This window comes from Phocoena sinus, chromosome 5 (genome assembly GCF_008692025.1).
Source record: "Phocoena sinus isolate mPhoSin1 chromosome 5, mPhoSin1.pri, whole genome shotgun sequence".
NCBI lineage: Eukaryota > Metazoa > Chordata > Mammalia > Artiodactyla > Phocoenidae > Phocoena > Phocoena sinus.
In genome coordinates, this window is record NC_045767.1 from 101,289,489 (window position 1) to 101,309,714 (window position 20,226).

The 20,226-nt window shown below is 37.3% G+C and overlaps 1 protein-coding gene across 7 annotated transcripts in view; it reads right to left on the reverse strand.

The window, feature by feature from the left end:
* WDFY3 (WD repeat and FYVE domain containing 3) overlaps window positions 1–20,226 on the reverse strand; it is a 262,893-nt gene that overhangs the window by 229,862 nt on the left and 12,805 nt on the right. For 6 of the 7 annotated variants that reach the window (XR_004349890.1, XR_004349891.1, XM_032631813.1 and 3 more), the window contains exon 2: window positions 2,922–3,015. The exons of the other annotated variant lie outside the window; for it this stretch is intronic. The gene's annotated coding sequence lies outside the window, so the exon portion shown is untranslated. The remainder of the gene's footprint in view (window positions 1–2,921; window positions 3,016–20,226) is intronic. 7 annotated transcript variants of the gene reach the window in all.

A 20,226-nucleotide genomic window follows, 5' to 3' on the forward strand; every position in this document is an offset into this window, starting at 1 on the left:
GACACACATAAAGGGAAGACAATGTGAAGAGCTATGGAGAAAAGGTGGCCATCAATATAGGTCAAGGAAAGAGGCCTGGAACAGATCCTCCCCTCATAGATCTCAGAAGCAACCAATCCTGCTGACACTTTGATTTCAGACTTCTAGCCTCCAGACTGTGAGACAATAAATTTCTGCTGTTTAAGCCATTCAGTTTGTGGTAATTTGTTGTGACAACCTTAACAAATTAATACATGTAGCAAAAAGAACTAATACATACACTGAATTCAAAATGACTTTTATTGGCAATACCAAAATTAGCCTCAATGCAGGACTCAAGTAGATGGCCAAAGCTTCTAAATCTTTATTCTGAAAAAAGACATAAGGTTGTATCAGAAAATCTTAGACCACAGATTTTTTTTTTTTAAGTTAGCTGGGACTCCTGCGATCATATAATGTAATTGACTTATTTCAAAAATTGACGCTGCTGCTGCTGATGCGCCAGGAATTATTTTGAACACTTAACATATATTAATTCCTCACAAGAACCCTCTGAGGCACCACTATCATCAATTCCATTTTTAAGATGAAGAAACTGGTGTCCAGGAGTTAAGGACACAGCTGATAAGGAGCCAGGATTTAGTAAACCGAGCTACACAGAGAATAAGTGATTTATCCAAAATCATAGTTAGTAGTTGAGGTGGGACTAAGCCTAATGGTCCTTTCTTCTACCTTCAAATCTTTTCTCGAAAAAGGCAAATAGGAAGGCTTTTTTTTACTTGCTATATTCAATCTTTGTAACACTGCTACCTTAGAAGTATATATTTGACTATCTACCTGCCCTCCTCCTCTACCTACATAGTTACTCATTTTCTTCCACTCCCTGAAACCTAAAACACTACCTTTCAATTCCTAATACTTTTCTTGCATCTGGGTTAATCATTTTTATATACTAGAACACAAGATTTCACTTCCACACAGTTTGGAAAAACAGCTTTAGCTTAACATTTAGAAAAACACCTTTAGCTTAACAAATATACCTGGAAGGAGTAATACTGTATTATTGGTCATCTGCATTTTACTAGGAGTAAGTCAGTTCCTTTTCAGAGAACAGGCTTTGAAACAAAGATGGCAAGACAGCCACTGCAAACTTGTCCAGGGAATCAGAGTTTTTTTCTGGAATATCTGGGATTAGGTACTTAAGAGTAAGCCTTTCTCTGGGAGTCTGAATTACAAGATATAAATCATGGGCAGTGGTGGCGACCACGCTTCCCATAACAAAGAATGGAAACATGGAGAAAGCCAAAGAGAGTGAGACATGCACAGGAGAGGCATGCTGCTGAGAGCTTGAGAGAGACCTGACTACATTTGATTCCTGGGTTCTCCTTGCACAGCCCAGCTGCATTTCTGCCCTGGATCCTTTGGTGTGCCCAAAAGGCTGATAACTTCCCCTTTCTGCTTAAGCTAATTTGAACTGAGTCACATGCAATCAATAAAGAACTAACATGGTCAAAAATATACCCTCTCTACAGCTCAAGAACATTATCGAATGACTAGTAATTCAAAAAAAAAAAAGAGGAGAACAGAGCACTCCATGTAGTACCATGGCTACAAACAAAAGAACTGATTAACAGAAGCCAAGGTTTAAACAGCTATTTGGAAGACTTTCCAGACGTTGGTGGAATAGGAAAAAGAAGTTGCAATTTGAAAAGACTATATACCCTCTATCTTCCATTTGGGATTTTTTAGTTCTTCTAGTTAAAAAAATCCCATCATCTATATACTTGCTAGGGGTGTGTAAATTATTACAACCACTTTAGAGATCAATTTGGAAATATCTAGAAAAGTTGAAAGTGCAGATTTCATACAACCCAGCAATCTTACTACTAGGTGGCTACTATGGACAGAACTGTGTTCCCCCAAAATTCATATGTTGAAGCCTTAACCCTCAACATGACTGTATCTGGAGATAGGGTCTTTAGCAGGCTATTAAGGTTAAATGAGGTCATAGGAGTGGGGCCCTAAACTGATATGATAAGAAGAGGTAAAGGGAGATCTCCCTCTCTTTCTCCTTTTCTTTGCCTTGTGAGGACAAAGCTAGACGGTGACCATCTACAGGTCAGAAGAGAGCTTGCACCAGAATCCAACCACACTGACACCCTGATCTTGGACTTCCAGCCTCTAGAATTGTTGAGAAAATAAATTTCTGTTGTTTAAAAATAAATAAACTTTTCGGGGCTTCCCTGGTGGCGCAGTGGTTGAGAGTCTGCCTGCCGATGCAGGGGACATGGGTTCGTGCCCCGGTCTGGGAAGATCCCACATGCCGCGGAGCGGCTAGGCCCGTGAGCCATGGTCCACTGAGCCTGAGCGTCCGGAGCCTGTGCTCCGCAACGGGAGAGGCCACAACAGTGAGAGGCCCACGTACCGCAAAAAAAAAAAAAAAAAAAAAGAAAAAGAAACTTTTCAGTAACAATAGAGCAAAGTAAAACACTAAAACTCAGGCAACTAAGTAGCCATAGTACTCTCAAGTGCCTCACAACATAGTTCATTATTCAAACTAGTCACTCAAAGTTACTATAATACAATAAAGAGTTCCAAAGCCTGTGTTTACAACTAGATTTTTCCAGGAAAAAAAGGAAAAACTTTAATAACATGATTTTATTCTATGTAGGTGTCTACAATAAAAGTATGATGCTTTAAAGCCAAAATTAAAACTGAAATATATTCCAATATATCTTTTTTTTTTTTTTTTTTGGTGCAAAAAACTAAAAGCCATCCAGGAAAGGAGGTTTGTCTAGTTTACCCAGCCATCAGTGGTAAAGAAGGATTAAAACCCAGCCTTTCCGAGTCACAGTTCAGTTACAATGCAACGAGGCAGCAAAGATTATCATGATTCTGTTCCTGGCTTCTTGTTCAACAGACAAAACAATCCTAAAACTGACCTGATTCTATGTTCTGGGCTAGCATGAACCTGCGTAGATACAATAGTAGTGGCAGGCACTTTCTTCCTGAAGCAGACGTGGAGAAGTATTATACCTGTGATGAAAGAAAAAAAAAAGAAAGCCCAGTTTATTTTCAGAATGTTTTTTATGAGCTGTTCATTTCCTACTAATTCTCTCTTTACCTCCTTATTTCTTGCCAATGGCTTCATACTAAGAGTACTCTTAGTACTAAGAGTAGTCTTAGCTCGCCACAACTAAAGAAAGCCCATGCACAGCAACGAAGATCAAATGCAGCCAAAACGATAAATAAATAAATTTATTTTAAAAAGAAATCTACCTCTTAGGTGGTTTCTAAGAAAAATTCTAAACTATTTTCCCAAATCATTCATTCAGTTATTCATCCAAGTTGTTATTGAGTGGCTTGTCAGATGGCAGACACATGCTTAATGAGATATAAGATTTTAAAACAAGATCCCTCTAGTGAAATTCTGAGTGATGTTTGGGATTCAACTGGCAGTGAGAAAGTAGGCAGAAGTGATGACATGTCTCCTAAATCGTAACATCAGAATATACCTGCACTGTTTTTTTAATATATTAACTACCAACTTACGTAAAACATGTTGGTTGTCACCCAACACGAGAACCTAAATATAAGTTGCTGGTAATGTTTTACTGATTTGCTCTTCCCTGTCCTATACGCCACCTCTCTCATCTCTTCAGTCCTCTGTAATTGCTATCCTATGTTTTGTGTTTATCATTCCTCTGATTTTTAGAAAGCATATCACATGTGTACATATCCTTCAACAACACTTTCATTGTTTTTCATTCAATATTATGTTTTCAAGATGTATTCATGATACATATGCAACTAAATGTTGCATATAGTTGTAGTTCATTCATTTCAGGGCAGAATAATTCTACATTGTGTAAATACACCATGACTGAATTATTCATTCTCTTTATGATAGCACCTTATTTTCTCCCAAGGTTTTGTTTCGTTTTGCTATTATGAACATTACTGTTATAAAAGTTCTCATACACATCTGTTCCACATGTGCCAACGTTTCTCTTAAGTACTTGCCTAGGAGTTGAGGAATATATGTGTTTTCAATTTTTTCGTGAGGTCGCCAATTTTTCTTTTTCCCAAAGTGTGTTTAGCAATGTACAATCTCATCAGCACCAGGTAGTTCATATTGATCTACATGCTCTCCAACATTCAGTAATGCCAACTTCTTAATTTGGGGGTGTAAAACCATCTAACTGTAGTCTTAATTTGCATTTTTCTGTTGATTAATGATACTGAGCATTTCTTCAGGTTTACTGGCTAACTCATGTTTCCTCTTTTATGAAATGCCTCTTTATTTCTATTAGCCACTTCCTCCTTAGTTTTTTGCCCTTTACTTATTATTTCATAGAAATTATATATGTATTTTGGATGCTGATTATTTGGTTTTATCCATTTTGAATTACCAGGTATAGCCAAGTATTGAGATAAAGAAGCAGAAAGAGCAGAAAGCCAGACAGAACTGGAAACAGCAAGCTAGAATACCAATGCTTTTCTCAACCCATTTTTGTATTTTATTACAATCTACAGATGTCTTAAAGTACCAGAAATTTTAAATGGTGTATTACTGATCCTCTTTTGTAATCTTTTAGTATAAATTTAGCCAAGGGCAAATGCTTTGATATGATTTCAGTGCATTCTAATTACAATATGCAATATAATTTCAGGTATCCATTTTATACAAATCAAAATTTAAATCACATTTTAGACAGACTTACATTTTGACCCTGACATTTTAAGTGTTTTTATTTCATGCTTTGGTTTGCTCCAATTTAGAATAAGTTAGCTTTATTGTCAAAACGTTGAGTATGAATGTATATGTACATAGGTATAAAAACTGAATTTCAAAACTAAATTATATAAACAAGAACAACAGAGACCTGCATTCCAGGCTTGGCTAGACAATTAGCTGTACCTCCTTGGCCTAACTATGTCTTTAAGTTGGTTTTCTTATACCTAACATGAAAATTGTGCTGGTAAATTCTAAGGACCTTTGAATCATACTCTTTGAAGATCAATGAGAAAAAAATTTTTTTCCAGATATCCCCAAAAGGGTTTTAGGAATCTCTTCCCAAGTGTTAAGTAAACTGGAGAGAGTAACAAAAAGCTAAATATCTGAAAAACAAAAGTTAACAAGCAGGGCTATAGCCCTCCTATGGCTTCTCAGGACTCTTGGCAGATCACCTGATGAACAGCATCACACAGAAAAAAAAAATTGGAAGCCACATAAAATCCGAGATCACTCTACAATGATGGCGTTGACTCCTATGTACGCAATCAGAAAAGAACTTCCAGAACCACACTCACCCACTTACCTGAATCTGTACCCTTCTACTGTGCTTAAACTTTCTGAAACCACATCAAAGTCTAACTCTTTCACTTTAATACTAGATGTTATGTCCCTACTATTCAAGGAAATCGCTCTAGTAAGTCCCACTTCTCTTTCCTTTGTCATCAATTTCTTAATTTTGCCTTCCCAATAAAAGCAGAACCATTGGTGTGTGTGTGTGTGTGTGTGTGTGTGTGTGTGTGTGTGTGTGTGTGTATTTCCAATCATTAGAAAATAAACAACATCAGCAGCAAAGCTTTTGACCCCACACACCCCTCTAGATTATGGCCAATTTCTTTGATTCCCTCTTCAGTGAGAAGTCAGAAAAGAGTTGTCCTTACTGTCTTCAAGTATTCTTCAGTTCAAACTGAATATACTCCAATTAGACTTTTGATCCTGAACACAGCACTGAAACTCCAAAGTCACCAGTTACTTACATATATATTGTAAAATCCAAAAGCCAGTCAGATCTCATCTTTCTTGCCCTATCTGCAGCAATCGGCATGACTCATCAAGCCCTGATACACTTTCTTTACCTGGCTTCCAGAACAAAGACTCCTAGTTTCTCCTGGTTTCATCCTATCTCACTGGCCACTCCTCAGCTCCCTTTGCTTATGTCTCCTTTTCTCCATGATCGCTGAGTTCAAGTTCCGACTCTTCTTTCTAACCCATCAGCAAATACTACTGGCTCTATATACAAAATATATCCAGAATCGTCACTACTTCTCATCATCTACGTAGAAACTGTAGTAGTAACTATCATCTCTCACTAGGATTTTTTTCCATAGTTTAGTAACTGGCCTCCCAACTTCTAACCTTGCCCTATTTCAGCCCTTTTTCATCAAAGCAGCCACAGTGATCCTGATAATCTTACATAAATCATACAATGTAACATCTGTGCCCAAAATCTCCCAATGGCTTCTCATCTCATAAACGCCAAAATCTTTAAAACGGCAAAATAAAACCTACATAATTTAGCCCCCATTAGCTCTGACCTCATTTCCTACTGACCTCCTTGCTATTCCTTATACAGGCTAGGCATACTCCTGCCTCAGAGCCTTTACACTTCACTGTCCTCTCTGCCTCAAAGCTATTCTGAGATGATTATCTCCACCTGCCTCACTCCCTTGCTATCTTCAGATCTTTGCTCAAATGTCTGAGTTAACTCTTTCCTACTCGGTCTATTTTAAACTGTAACTATTCTGCTCCAAGCATCCCTAACACACTTCCCTGATTTATTTATCTCCAATGTTACTAATATTCATTTATTTCACTTCTACTCCTGTTTGTGTATTTCCTCCCCCAAACACATAAAATCCACAAGGGCAAGAGCTTTGTTTTGTTTCGTGCTACATCTTCAATGCTTAGGAAGGGGTCCAGCACATAGTAGGCATTCAATAAACATTTTTTGAATGAAGAAATGAATAGTTACACTCTTAGGGCTAAACATGACAATCTTTCTGAGTTTACAAAAGAAAATAAATAATCAGGAGACAATAGCTAGATTATTGATGTAAAAGAATCATTCTAATATTTCTTCAATAGTTAAGTGATAACAACAATAACTCAAAGACTTCAGTAGATGTTGTAGCCAATACTTCCATAAACTTTAAGTAACCACTATAATAAATGGTTCCCCGCCCCCCCAACCCCCTGCCAGATTAGGTTTTAGTCTCTGGCTGTCCACAGGGTGACATTTATTTCCCATCTGTTATCATATTCAACAATGGTTAGTTTGCAGAGCCGCAACACACATAGGAAAATATTATTAAAATGTTCATTCCAAACTTGTTCCAGATAAATAACTGAGCTCTTTATAAATAAAGAAAGTCTAAAAATAAAGGACAGATATTTTTAAGTGTTTTAACTATTTTGTTTGGAAATAGTTTCAAACTTACAGAAAAGTTGCAAATATAAGAATACAAGAATCACCCTTATACTCAAAGTCACCAATTGTTAACGTTACCTTCTTTATTTTGTCATTTGTGCTCATAAACTTTCTTTCCCTTCACACAGACACACTTGAGCTGTCTTTTTTTTCCCTAAAGCAACTGAGGATAAATTATGTATATCATGGTTCTCTGAGCCTTTGCTTCAATGTGTATTTCCTTAGAGATATTCTCTTTCATAACCGCAGTACAGTTATTGTCAGTAATTTGAACATTGCTACAATATTTGTATTTAGGATCAGTACTCCAACTGAAATTTCAATTAATCCAATGATAATCATTTTATAGTATTTTTCTCCCCACCCAGTATAGGATCCAGTCCAGGGTCAGGTATTGCAGTTCATTCAATACCTAGGCTTATCTTTCTTAAGCCTCCCATAATTTGAAACACTTCCACAGCCTTTATCTTTTATGACATTGTTTTCTGTTTTGTTTTGTTTTAAGAGTACAGCCTCCTCCCCTTTTTATTAAGTAGAATGTTCCTCATGTGGGGTTTGTCTATTGTTTCCTCCAGATTCAGTTTATGTAGTCTTGGCCAGAATACTACACAGATGACGATATATCCCCTCAGGGCATCATATCTAGATTCACGTAGTACCCATGTTGTTGTTGGATTTCACCAACGCTTAATCCCTATTTTATACCTTGCAAATAATACACAGGTGGTGGGGAGACACTTTAACTCTATGGAAATACCCTGCTCCTCATCAATATTTCCCCCCTAGATTCTGTTATGACTCTTGCCCTGCCTAATAAGAGCTGCAAAATGATGATTTTCCAACTCTAGAATTCAGAATTCTACTGTAAGCATGAGAGCTCTCTTCTTTATTTGTCCATTTATTTACTAGTTTATTATCATTATGGGTAATGGATTCCTATTTTTAATGGTTCATAATTCATTACTAATCTGATGACTAGACCAGTAGGACCTCCAACAGGCTTGTGACATGCTCCCATATTTTTCAAAAACATTTTATTTTCTAGCATTAAAAAAAAAGGTACAGATTCACCTGGTATATACCCTTGCAATCAGCCATTCCTCTGAGGAACTCCAGTTCCTTTGTGTTGGGAATACTATTAGAGATCGAGATTGGGGGGTTAGGTGTGCCCACTGCTCTTTGCCTTTTTCTTGGACAGAACTACTAGGAAATACATGCATGCATATACACATATGCATATAAATATACATATATGTTCATACATACATATGCATGTGCATATGCGCATACATACTGGTTTCAAAAATAATAAATTTAAGCTGATACCTTCAATTCCAATCCATCCCCATAGGATTCATTTTTCCCTTCTCCCAATGCATATTTGTATGTCCCTCCTTCCTCGGGTCCTAGCTTCAACAACCTGAAAACATTTACTCAATCCATAATACACCTAAAAATGACCCAGAGTTGCTTTGTCCATATCACTACAAAAAATAAACTCTAGAGGAAACAGTTCAGGATTTGTTTGCAATCCCTCTCTCTTACCGCTACCCAGGATGAGGGTAAACAGTCAAATATTATGTTAAAAAATTACTTAGAGTCACTCTTTCTTCCCCTTCAATGTAAGTATAGTACTAATTTATAGTACAATCAGGTTCATTTGTTCTGGTGGTTTAGGACTTTCCCCATTCCCATCTTTATTTTCAATATGGAAGATAATATGCTTTGAAAAGTCAAAACTATATAAAAAGGTATATAGCCTTAAGAAGTGTCATTCCCTCCCATAAATCTTTGTTCTCTACTGCCCCTTCTTTTTGTAAAGTTAAGCAGATATGAGTGCGTTTTACCACTCCCCACCCCTGCCATTTTTTCACAAAAGATAGCAAACTAATATGTGTGTTTACACTAACCAGCTCAATCGAGACTGGAGGAAGCTCTTCCCAAATTAATTTATAAGACTAGCAACACCTTAATACCAAAACCAGACAGAAACATTAAGAGAAAAGAAGACCAGAAATCCAATATCCTTTCTGAACACAGATGCAAAAAATTTTAACAGAATATTAGCAATATATAAAAGGGATATTACATCATGACCAACTGAAGTTTACCCTGGAAATATAAGGCTGGTTCAACATTCAAAAATTAATCAATATAATTCACCATATCAACAGAATAAAGAAAAGCCCATACGATGATTTCAATAGATGCAAAAATAGCATTTGACAAAATTCAACATTCATTCATGATTTAAAAAACTCTTAGTAAACAAGGAATACAACGGAACTTAAGCTGATAAATGGCATCTTTAAAACAAATACAGGGACTTCCGGTGGCACACTGGTTAAGAATCTGCCTGCCAATACAGGGGACACAGGTTCGAGCCCTGGTCTGGGAAGATCCCACATGCCACAGAGCAACTAAGCCCGTGCGACACAACTACTGAGCCTACACTCTAGGGCCTGCATGTCACAACTACTGAACCCACTCGCTCCAACTACTGAAGCCCACGCACCTAGAGCCTGTGCTCCACCACAAGAGAAGCCACTGCAATGAGGAGCCCATGCCCCGCCACAAAGAGTAGCCCCCACTCACCACAACTAGAGAAAGCCACGTGCAGCAAAGACCCAACACAGCCAAAAATAAAAATAAATAAATAAATAAAACAAATACAGCTAACATCATACATAATGGCGAAAGACTGAATGTTTTCTGTCTTTAACATTATACTGGAAGTACTAGCCAGTGCTATATGGTATGAAAAAGAAATAAAAGGCATACATTACTATGGAGGAAATAAGACTGTCGTTATTCCAGGCAACATGACTGTCTATATAGACAGAAAATCCCAAAGAATCTACAAAAAACAAAAACAACAACAAAAAGCCTACTAGATATAATAAGGGAATTTAACAAGGTTGTAGTATACAAAGTCCAATATATAAAGATCAATCATGTTTCCACATATCAACAATGAAACACTTGGAAATTACATATTTATATTGAGTTGGCCAAAATGTTTGGGTTTCTCCATTAAGATGTTATGGAAGAACCTGAATGAACTTTTTGGCCAATCCACTACATTGCCATTTATAATACCACCACCAAACCATGAAATTCTTAAGGATAAATCTAACAAACTATATGCAAGATTTGTATTTTGAAAACCATAAAACACTGATGAGATAAATCAAAGATGATGTGAGTAAATGAAGAGATATACCATATTCATGGACTGGGAGACTCAACATAGTTAAATTATCACTCCTCTCCAAAATTTGTCTACAGATTCAATGCAACCCCAATCAAAACTCAGGTAGATTTTTTTGTTTGTTTGTTTTTGGAAACCATCAGAATGATTCTAAAATTTACATAGAAAAGCCAGGAAACTAGAATAGCCAAAACAATTTCAAAACAAAACAAAACTGGAGTACTCATGTTACATGATACCAAGATTTATTATTATAAAGCCACAGTAATCAAGACAGTGCAGTACGGGTGAAAGGACAGAAACCTAAATCAATGGAAAAGAATGATTTCAGAAACAGAGATAGACATACACGGTCAAATGACTTTTGACAAAGACGTCAAGCAACTGAATGCAGAACAGAAAAGCTTTTCACCAAACAGTGCTGGAACAACTGGACATCCACGTACAAAAATCCAAAACAAAACAAAAAAAACTCAATCAACCCATATATCACATTACATCCAACCTTTAACTCAAAATGGATCACAGACCTAAATGTAAAACCTTAAACTTATCAAACTTCTAGAATAAAACGGTGCTAGGGCTTCCCTGGTGGCGCAGTGGTTGAGAGCCCGCCTGCTGATGCAGGGGACACGGGTTCGTGCCCCGGTCCAGGGGGATCCCACATGCCGCGGAGCGGCTGGGCCCGTGAGCCATGGCCACTGGGCCTGCGCATCCGGAGCCTGTGCTCCACAGCAGGAGAGGCCACAGCAGTGAGAGGCCCATGTACTGCAAAAAAAAAAACAAAAACGGTGCTAAATCAGTGACTTTGGGTTAGGCAAAAAGTTCTATGGGATATAAAGCACAAACCATAAAAGAAAAAACTGAGAAACTGGATTTCATCAAAATTAACTTCTGCTGGGGCTTCCCTGGTGGCGCAGTGGTTGAGAGTCTGCCTGCTGATGCAGGGGACACGGGTTCGTGCCCCGGTCCAGGAAGATCCCACATGCCGTGGAGCGGCTGGGCCCATGAGCCATGGCTGCTGAGCCTGCACGTCCGGAGCCTGTGCTCCGCAATGGGAGAGGCCACAACAGTGAGAGGTCCGCGTACCGCAAAAAAAAAAAAATTAACTTCTGTTCTTCAAAAGACACTGTTCTAAAAATGAAGCCACTATTTTAAAAATGGGAGAAAGTATTTGTAAAACAAGTATCAGCTAAAAGACCGGTATTTCCAAAATACAGAAAGAACTCTTATAACTCAATAATAATAAAATAAGCAGCCTAATTTTATTTATTTATTTATTTTTTGGCCACATCTTGTGGCTTGTGGGATCTTAGTTCCCCAACCATGGATTGAACCCACGCCCTCGGCAGTGAAAGTGCAGAGTCCTAACCACTGGACCACCAGGGATTTCCCCAAGAAGCCTAATTTTCAAAAGAGCAAAAGATGTCAATACTTCTAAAATAAACCAGATGTAGATGGTAAACAAGCAGATGAAAGGATGTAAATATTATTTACTCATGAAAAGCAAATTAAAACCATTTTTAATAATGCTGCTATGAAAATCAGCTTTTTTGCAGACATATCCTTTCAGTTCTCTTGGATATATACCTAGGAATGGAATTTACAGCTCATAAGGAATAAGTTTAACTGTGTAAGAAGCTAACCAACTATTTGCTAAAGTGGCTATACCATTTTACCAGCAATGTATGAGAGGAAACTTCTAGTTGCTCCACATCCTCATCAATCTTAAGACTGTGAGACTCGATTCTTGGACATGCTAGTGGGTGTACAGTAGTATCTTCATGTTTGTTTGTTTTTTTTTAATATATCTTCATTGGAGTATAATTGCTTCACAATACTACGTTAGTTTCTGTTGTACAACAAACTGAATCAGCCATATGCTTACATATATCCCCATATCCCCTCCCTCTTGAGCCTCCCTCCCACCCTCCCAATCCCACCCCTCTAGGTTGTCGCAAATCACCAAGCTGATCTCCCTGTGCTATACTGCTGCTTCACACTAGCTATCTATTTTACATTTGGTAGTGTATATATGTCGATGTTACTCTCACTTCACCCTAGCTTTCCCCTCCCCTCACCATGTCCTCAAGTCCATTCTCTACATCTACGTCTTTTTCCTGCCCTGCCACTAGGTTCATCAGTACCATTTTTTTTTAGATTCTGTATATATGTGTTAGCATACAGTATTTGTTTTTCTCTTTATGACTTACTTCACTCTGTATGACAGTCTCTATGTCCATCCACCTCACTACAAATAACTCAATTTCGTTTCTTTTTATGGCGAGTAATATTCCATTGTGTATATGTGCCACATCTTCTTTATCCATTCATCTGTCGATGGACATTTAGGTTGCTTCCATGTCCCGGCTATTGTAAATAGGGCTGCAATGAACATTGTGGTACATGACTCTTTGTGAATTATGGTTTTCTCAGGGTATATGCCCAGTAGTGGGATTGCTGGGTCATATGGTAGTTCTAGTTTTAGTTTTTTAAGGAACCTCCATACTGTTCTCCATAGTGGTTGTATCAATTTACATTCCCACCAACAGTGCAGGATTCCCTTTTCACCACACCCTATCCAGCACTGTTTCTAGATTTTTTGATAATGGCCATTCTGACCAGTGTGAGGTGATACCTCATTGTAGTTTTGATTTGCATTTCTCTAATTAGTGATGTTGAGCAACTTTTCATGTGCCACTTGGCCATCTGTATGTCTTCTTTGGTGAAATGTCTATTTAGGTCTTCTACCCATTTTTTGATTGGGTTGTTTTTTTGATATTGAGCTCCATGAGCTGTTTGTATATTTTGGACATTAATCCTTTGTCCACTGTTTCATTTACAAATATTTTCTCCCATTCTGAGGGCTGTCTTTTCTTCTTGTTTATGGTTTCCTTTGCTGTGCAAAAGCTTTTACGTTTAATCAGGTCCCATTTGTTTATTTTTGTTTTTATTTTCATTACCCTAGGAAGTAGGTCAAAAAAGATCTTGCTGTGGTTTATGTCAAAGAGTGTTTTCCCTATGTTTTCCTCCAAGAGTTTTATACTGTATGGTCTTACATTTAGGTCTTTAATCCATTTTGAGTTTATTTTTGTGTATGGTGTTAGGGAGTGTTGTAGTTTCATTCTTTTACATGTAGCTGTCCAGTTTTCCCAGCACCACTTATTGAAGAGGCTTTCTTTTCTCCATTGTATATTCTTGCCTCCTTTGTCGTAAATTAGGTGACTATATGTGTGTGGGTTATCTCCGGGCTTTCTATCCTGTATCATTGATCTATAATTCTCTTTTTTATGCCAGTATCATACTGTCGTGATTACTGTAGCTTTGTAGTATAGTTTGAAGTCAGGGAGCCCGATTCCTCCAGCTCCGTTTTTCTTTCTCAAGATTGCTTTGGCTATTCGGGGTCTTTTGTGTGTCCATGTGAACTGTAAAATTTTTTGTTCCAATTCTGTGAAGAATGCCATTACTAGTTTGATAGGGATTGCACTGAATCTGTAGATTGCTTTGGGTAGTACAGTCATTTTCACAATACTGATTCTTCCAATCCAAGAACATGGTATACTTCTCCATCTGTTTATGTCATCCTTGATTCCTTTCATCAGTGTTCCATAGTTTTCTGAGTACAAGTCTTTTGCCTCCTTAGGCAGGTTTATTCCTAGGTATTTCATTCCTTTTGCTGCAATGGTAAATGGGATTGTTTCCTTAATTTCTCTTTCCAATTTTTCGTTGTTAGTGTATAGGAATGCCAGAGATTTCTGTACATTAATTTTGTACCCTGCAACCCTACCAAATTCACTGATTAGTTCTAGTAGTTTTCTGGTGGCATCCTTAGGATTTTCTATGTATAGTATCATGACAATTGCAAACACTGACAGTTTTACTTCTTTTCCAACTTTTATTCCTTTTTTTTCTCTGATTGCCGTGGCTAGGTCTTCCAAAACTATGTTGAATAAGAGTGGCAAGAATGGACATTCGTCTTGTTCCTGATCTTAGCGGAAATGCTTTGTTTTTTACCACTGAGTATGATGTCTGCTGTGTGTTTGTCATATATGGCCTTTATTATGTTGAGGTAGGTTCCCTCTATGCCCATTTTCTGGAGAGTTTTTATCATAAATGGGTGTTGAATTTTGTCAAAAGCTTTTTCTGCATCTATTGAGATGATCATATAGTTTTTATTCCTTAACTTGTTAATATGGTGTATCACACTGATTGATTTGCATATATTGAAGAATCCTTGCAACCCTGGGATAAATCCCACTTGATCATGATATATGATCCTTTTAATATGTTGTTGGATTCTGTTTGCTAGTATTTTGTTCAGGATTTTTGCATCTAGTTTACCAGTGATGCTGGTCTATAATTTTCTTTTTTTGTGATATCTTTTTCTGGTTTTGATATCAGGGTGATGGTGGCTTTGAGGATGAATTTGGGAGTGTTCCTCCCTCTGTAATTTTTTGGAAGAGTTTGAGAAGGATGGGTGTTAGCTCTTCTCTAGATGTTTGATAGAATTCACCTGTGAAGCCACCTGGTCCTGGACTTTTGTTTGTTGAAGGATTTTTATTTACAGTTTCAATTGCATTACTTGTGATACGTCTGTTTATATTTTCTAATTCTTCCTGGTTCAGTCTTAGAAAATTGTACCTTTCCAAGAATTTGCCCATTTCTTCATGGTTGTCCGTTTTATTGGCATATAGTTGTTTGTAGTAGTTTCCTATAATCCTTTGTATTTCTGCAGTGCCAGTTGTGATTTCTCCTTTTTCTTTTCTAATTTTATTGATTTGCATCCTCTCCCTTCTTTTCTTGATGAGGCTGGCTAAGGGTTTATCAATTTTGTTTACCTTCTCAAAGAACCAGCTTTTAGTTTTATTCATCTTTGCTATTGTTTTCTTTGCTTCTATTTCACTTATTTTTGTTCTGATCTTTATGATTTCCTTCCTTCTACTCACTTTGGGTTTTCTTTATTCTTTCTCTAGTTGCTTTAGGTGTAGGGTTAGATCATTTATTTGAGATTTTTGTTTCTTGAGGTGAAATTGAATTGCTATAAACTTCCCTCTTAGAACTGCTTTTGCTTCATCCCATAGGTTTTGGGTCCTCGTGTTTTTGTTGTCATTCGTTTCTATGTATTTTTTTTATTTCTTCTTTGATTTCTTTAGTGATCTCTTGGTTATTTAGTAGTGCACTGATTAGCCTCCATGTGTTTGTGTTTTTTACTGTTTTTTTTCCTGGTATTGGCTTCCGATATCATAGCGTTGTGGTCAGAAAAGATGCTTAATGTGATTTCAATTTTCTCAAATTTTCTGAGGCTTGATTTGTGACCCAAGATGTGATCTATCCTGGAGAATGTTCCATGTGCACTTGAGAAGAAAGTGTATTCTGCCACTTTCGGGTGGAATGTTCTATAAATATCCATTAAATCTATCTGATCTATCGTATCATTTAAAGCTTGTCTTTCCTCATTTGTTTTCTGTTTGGATGATCTGTTCATTGGTGTAAGTGAAGTGTTAAAGTCCTCTACTATTATTGCGTCACTGTTGATTTCTCCTTTCATGACTGTTAGCATCTGCCTTATTTATTTAGATGCTCCTATGTTGCATGCATAAACATTTATAATTGTTATATCTTCTTCTTGGATTGATCCCTTGATTGTTATGTAGTGTCCTTCCTTATCTCTTGTTACAGTCTTTATTTTAAAGTCTATTTTATCTGATATGAGTATTGCTACTACAGCTGCTCCGGACATGCAGGCTCAGCGGCCATGGCTCATGGGCCCAGCCGCTCCGCAGCATGTGGGATCTTCCCAGATCTGGGCACGAACCTGTGTCCCCTGCATCGGCAGGCGGACTCTCAACCACTGCGCCACCAGGGAAGCCCCCAGCTTTCTTTTGATTTCCATTTGCATGGAATATCTTTTTCCATCCCCTCACTTTCAGTCTGTATGTGTCCCTAGGTCTGAAGTGGGTCTCTTGTAGACAGCATATATACAGGTCTTGGTTTTGTATCCATTCAGCCAGTCTGTGTCTTTTGGTTGGAGCATTTACTCCATTTATATTTAAGGTAATTATTGATATGTATGTCCCTATTACCATTTTCTTAATTGTTTGGGGTTTGTTTTTGTGGGTCTTTTCCTTCTCTTGTGTTTCCCACCCAGAGAAGTTTCTTTAGCATTTGTTGTAAAGCTGGTTTGGTGGTGCTGAATTCTCTTAGCTTTTACTTGTCTGAAAAGCTCTTGATTTCTCCATCAAATCTGAATGAGATCCTTGCTGAGTAGAGTAATCTTGGTTGTAGGTTTTTCTCTTTCATCACTTTAAGTATATCCTGCCACTCCCTTCTAGCCTGCAGAGTTTCCACTGAAAAATCAGCTGATAACCTTATGGGAATTCCTTTGTATGTTATTTGTTGTTTTTTGCTTGCTACTTTTAGTATTTTTTCTTCGAATTTAATTTTTGTTAGTTTGATTAATATGTGTCTTGGTGTGTTTCTCCTAGGGTTTATCCTGTATGGGACTCTCTGTGCTTCCTGACTTGGGTGACTATTTCCTTTCCCATGTTAGGGAAGTTTTCCATTTCCTTGATGATTAGTGATGTTAAGCATCCTTCTATGTACTTATATCTTTCTATGTGGTATGTATTGGCCATTCATATACCCACAGTGAAATGTCTGTTGAAATCCTTGGCCCATTTTTTGACACGGTTCTTTGTCTTATTATTAAATTATGAGAGTTCTTAAGATATTGTGGTTCAAATGCTTTGCTGGATATATGTTTTGCAAATATTTTTCCCAGTCTTTGGCTAACCTTTTCATTTTTTTAATGGTACAGAATGTTCATTTAGAAAAAATTCATTGAGCTGTACACCTACAATTTCTTCATTTTTATTTATGTATATACTCAAAGGAATAGGTTTATTTAAAAAGAGAAAGAGGGAGCTAGATAATGGATGGTTCTTTGAAAGGTGACAAAATCATCAACTAGTAGTCTGAAGATGATACAAAATGGTCTGCAAATACTAAAAACTAGAAAATATATCCATATACTTTAAGAGCCCTTCATAGCATCCGAATCCTATCAGATGCCCAGGCATGAAAACTAAAATTAGCAAAGGAAAATAATGTGTTGAAGGCCTCTCTTCTGCAATTCCTTATTGCAATTCGACCTCTGAATTCTAGGCATTTCAGATTAGGATATATTATACTTTTTGTCAATTACAGTTTTAAGTGGAAACTTTATGTTGATGAGAAAAGCAAAGAGATTCAACTTTAGTGTAATTACATAAAAAACTAATTCATGCAATGCCTTTCAATAAGCATCTGATTGTCAAATACATATGCTAAAAAAATTTAAAACATCACGTATACTTAAAATAGATAAGCAACAAAGATTTACTGTATAGCACAGGGAACTATATTCAACATCTTATAATAAAATATAATTGAAAATAACCTGAAATATATATATATATACACACACACATACACACAGATGAGTCTCTTTGCTGTACACCTGAAACTAACACAATATTGTAAATCAACTGTACTTCAATTTAAACAAAAATTTCATATGCTTTTGTTGGCAGCACAGATAGCTTTATATGTAAGTACTATTTTTAGTCCTTAATCATCCCAAAATTATCTCTCCTAACATTATAAGAAACAAAAATCATATGTTGGCATTTTTCATATTAATAAAAATACACGCTTAGTAGAGTATGAAATGTCAAGTAGAACACATTTTTTGAAGCGAAACAATAATACTGCTCTCCACCACAACACCAACTCTTCTTTTGCCCTAACCCATGCCCCAAAGATAGTCTTTAACAGTCTTTAGACATTTTCTCTGCTCAAATGAGTACATATAGCTACACACACATACACACACACGCCATCACAAATACAGGATATATGACATTTTAAAATTCTATTAACCAAAATTTTTTAAAGTTTTTAAATGAGGCTTTTATGATTGAGGAACTGTAAAACATGAAATCAAAAGGGGAAAAGATTTGAGTCAAATAAGACAAAAATAGGATAAAATTTAACACAGCCATTGGATGTGACTTGAAATCTTAAGTTTTGGGAACTTACAGAATATATTATTATTTCTGTTGTAGACACTTCTTAAGAGTAGCTAGAGTGCCTACAATCCTTCCCTTTTCTGTGCCATGATCAATGGCCTTAAAGAAAAAGATCAGAGATAAAACTAATAGGGAGATTTAGGGAATGGCTATTTGAATGAACCTCTCACAACAGAACCGCAGTAAAAAAATTCCTCACCAGAACCCTGCCATTGCCAATCAATGCAAACAAATCAAAATATAAAGCCTGTTAATAATCGAGTGGACAAGATGACCCTCATCATAGATCAAGTCATACTCCCTCTCTAGCCAGCCTAGTCCTTGCTCAGTGGTTTCATGAAAATAACCACAAGCAGCTGGCAGGAGAAGCAGTTATGCAAGGGATCAATTACATTGACTCACTAAGACTGACCTCACTGCCTCTACTATTGAGAAGCCAATTGCCTGAGTCCCCCACAGGCACTACCTCTTAGCAGGCATCAAGCCCCTTGGATTACAGAAATGGTGACGGCGATCCTTGCTGTGAGAGTCACCAATTCTGAATTTGCCTCTGCCAGCACCACTATGCAGGATTAACTGAATGCTTCCTATAAATCACATGGCGTCTGATCCAGGAATTCACTTCAAATGGCAATGGGCAGATGCACATGGCCTGATTAATCTTATCAAATACTCTTATTCAGACACAGGTGTCCCCACAGTAGGAAGCAATGATTATAGAAGCTTGATGTAAGAGTTATTGCCAGAGCTAAAAACTTCTGAATTTTGGGTGCTGTCCTGCAGGATACAAAATGGGCTCAGAACCATCTACCAAAATATGCTGTCTCCCATCTCCAGAATATATTGGATGTGGGAACCAAACAGTAATAGTGGAGTGGTGTCTTTTCTGCTCTCAAAGTTTTGCTTTTTATCTTATGAACTCTGGAATCTGCTGACCTAGAAGTTTTAGTACCAAAAAAAAAAAAAAAATACTTCTACCAGGAGACAGAATAACTGTTTTACTCCACTGAAAGCTGAGCTTATCATGTTCAGTTTGATTTCTTCATGACAGTAGAAAAACAAGCAAAAATGAAGGCTACAGGATGGGTTAAGAATGACTGTCCATGACTATCAAGGGGAAGAGAGGTTGCTACTCTACCTTTGGGGGCTAGGAAGACCATGAGACGAACTCAGGGGAATCCACTGGAGTAAGTTCTGGTAGTACTATGCAGTGTTAAGGTTAGTGGAAGCCTATCACAATACCATACAGTCAGAGCTACAAGGAGCTCAGACGCTTTCAAGAATGAAGGACTGGGTCAGGTTGTGAGGAAAAGAACCCTGATAAGCCGAGATGCTAACAGAAGGTATGAAATCTGAAGTGAAACAGGTCAGGGTGTGTGCACTGATACAATATTAAGGATTGTAGTCACCATTAGTTTCCATACTAGTCACTGGTAGATGGTAAGTACCCCCATCTTTCCCTTTAAATACATTTTCTTTTTATTTCCTTTCTCTCAATCATGAAGATGGCAAGTTAGCAGGAATTAAATTTACGTTGTAAAATATCAAGATAGAATCACAGTGGAACCAGGGGCAGTATGATATCATCCCGAATCAGTAGCCCTATGGTACTGCCTCTGAGTATGGCACTTCAGCTTGCATTTAGATTTTCTCCCACTAGAAAAGTTGCCTCCATGGATGGGATATAGCAGGGTTATCTCAACATTTATACAAGTGGGGAGGGAAGTGAGTGGAAAGAAGAGAA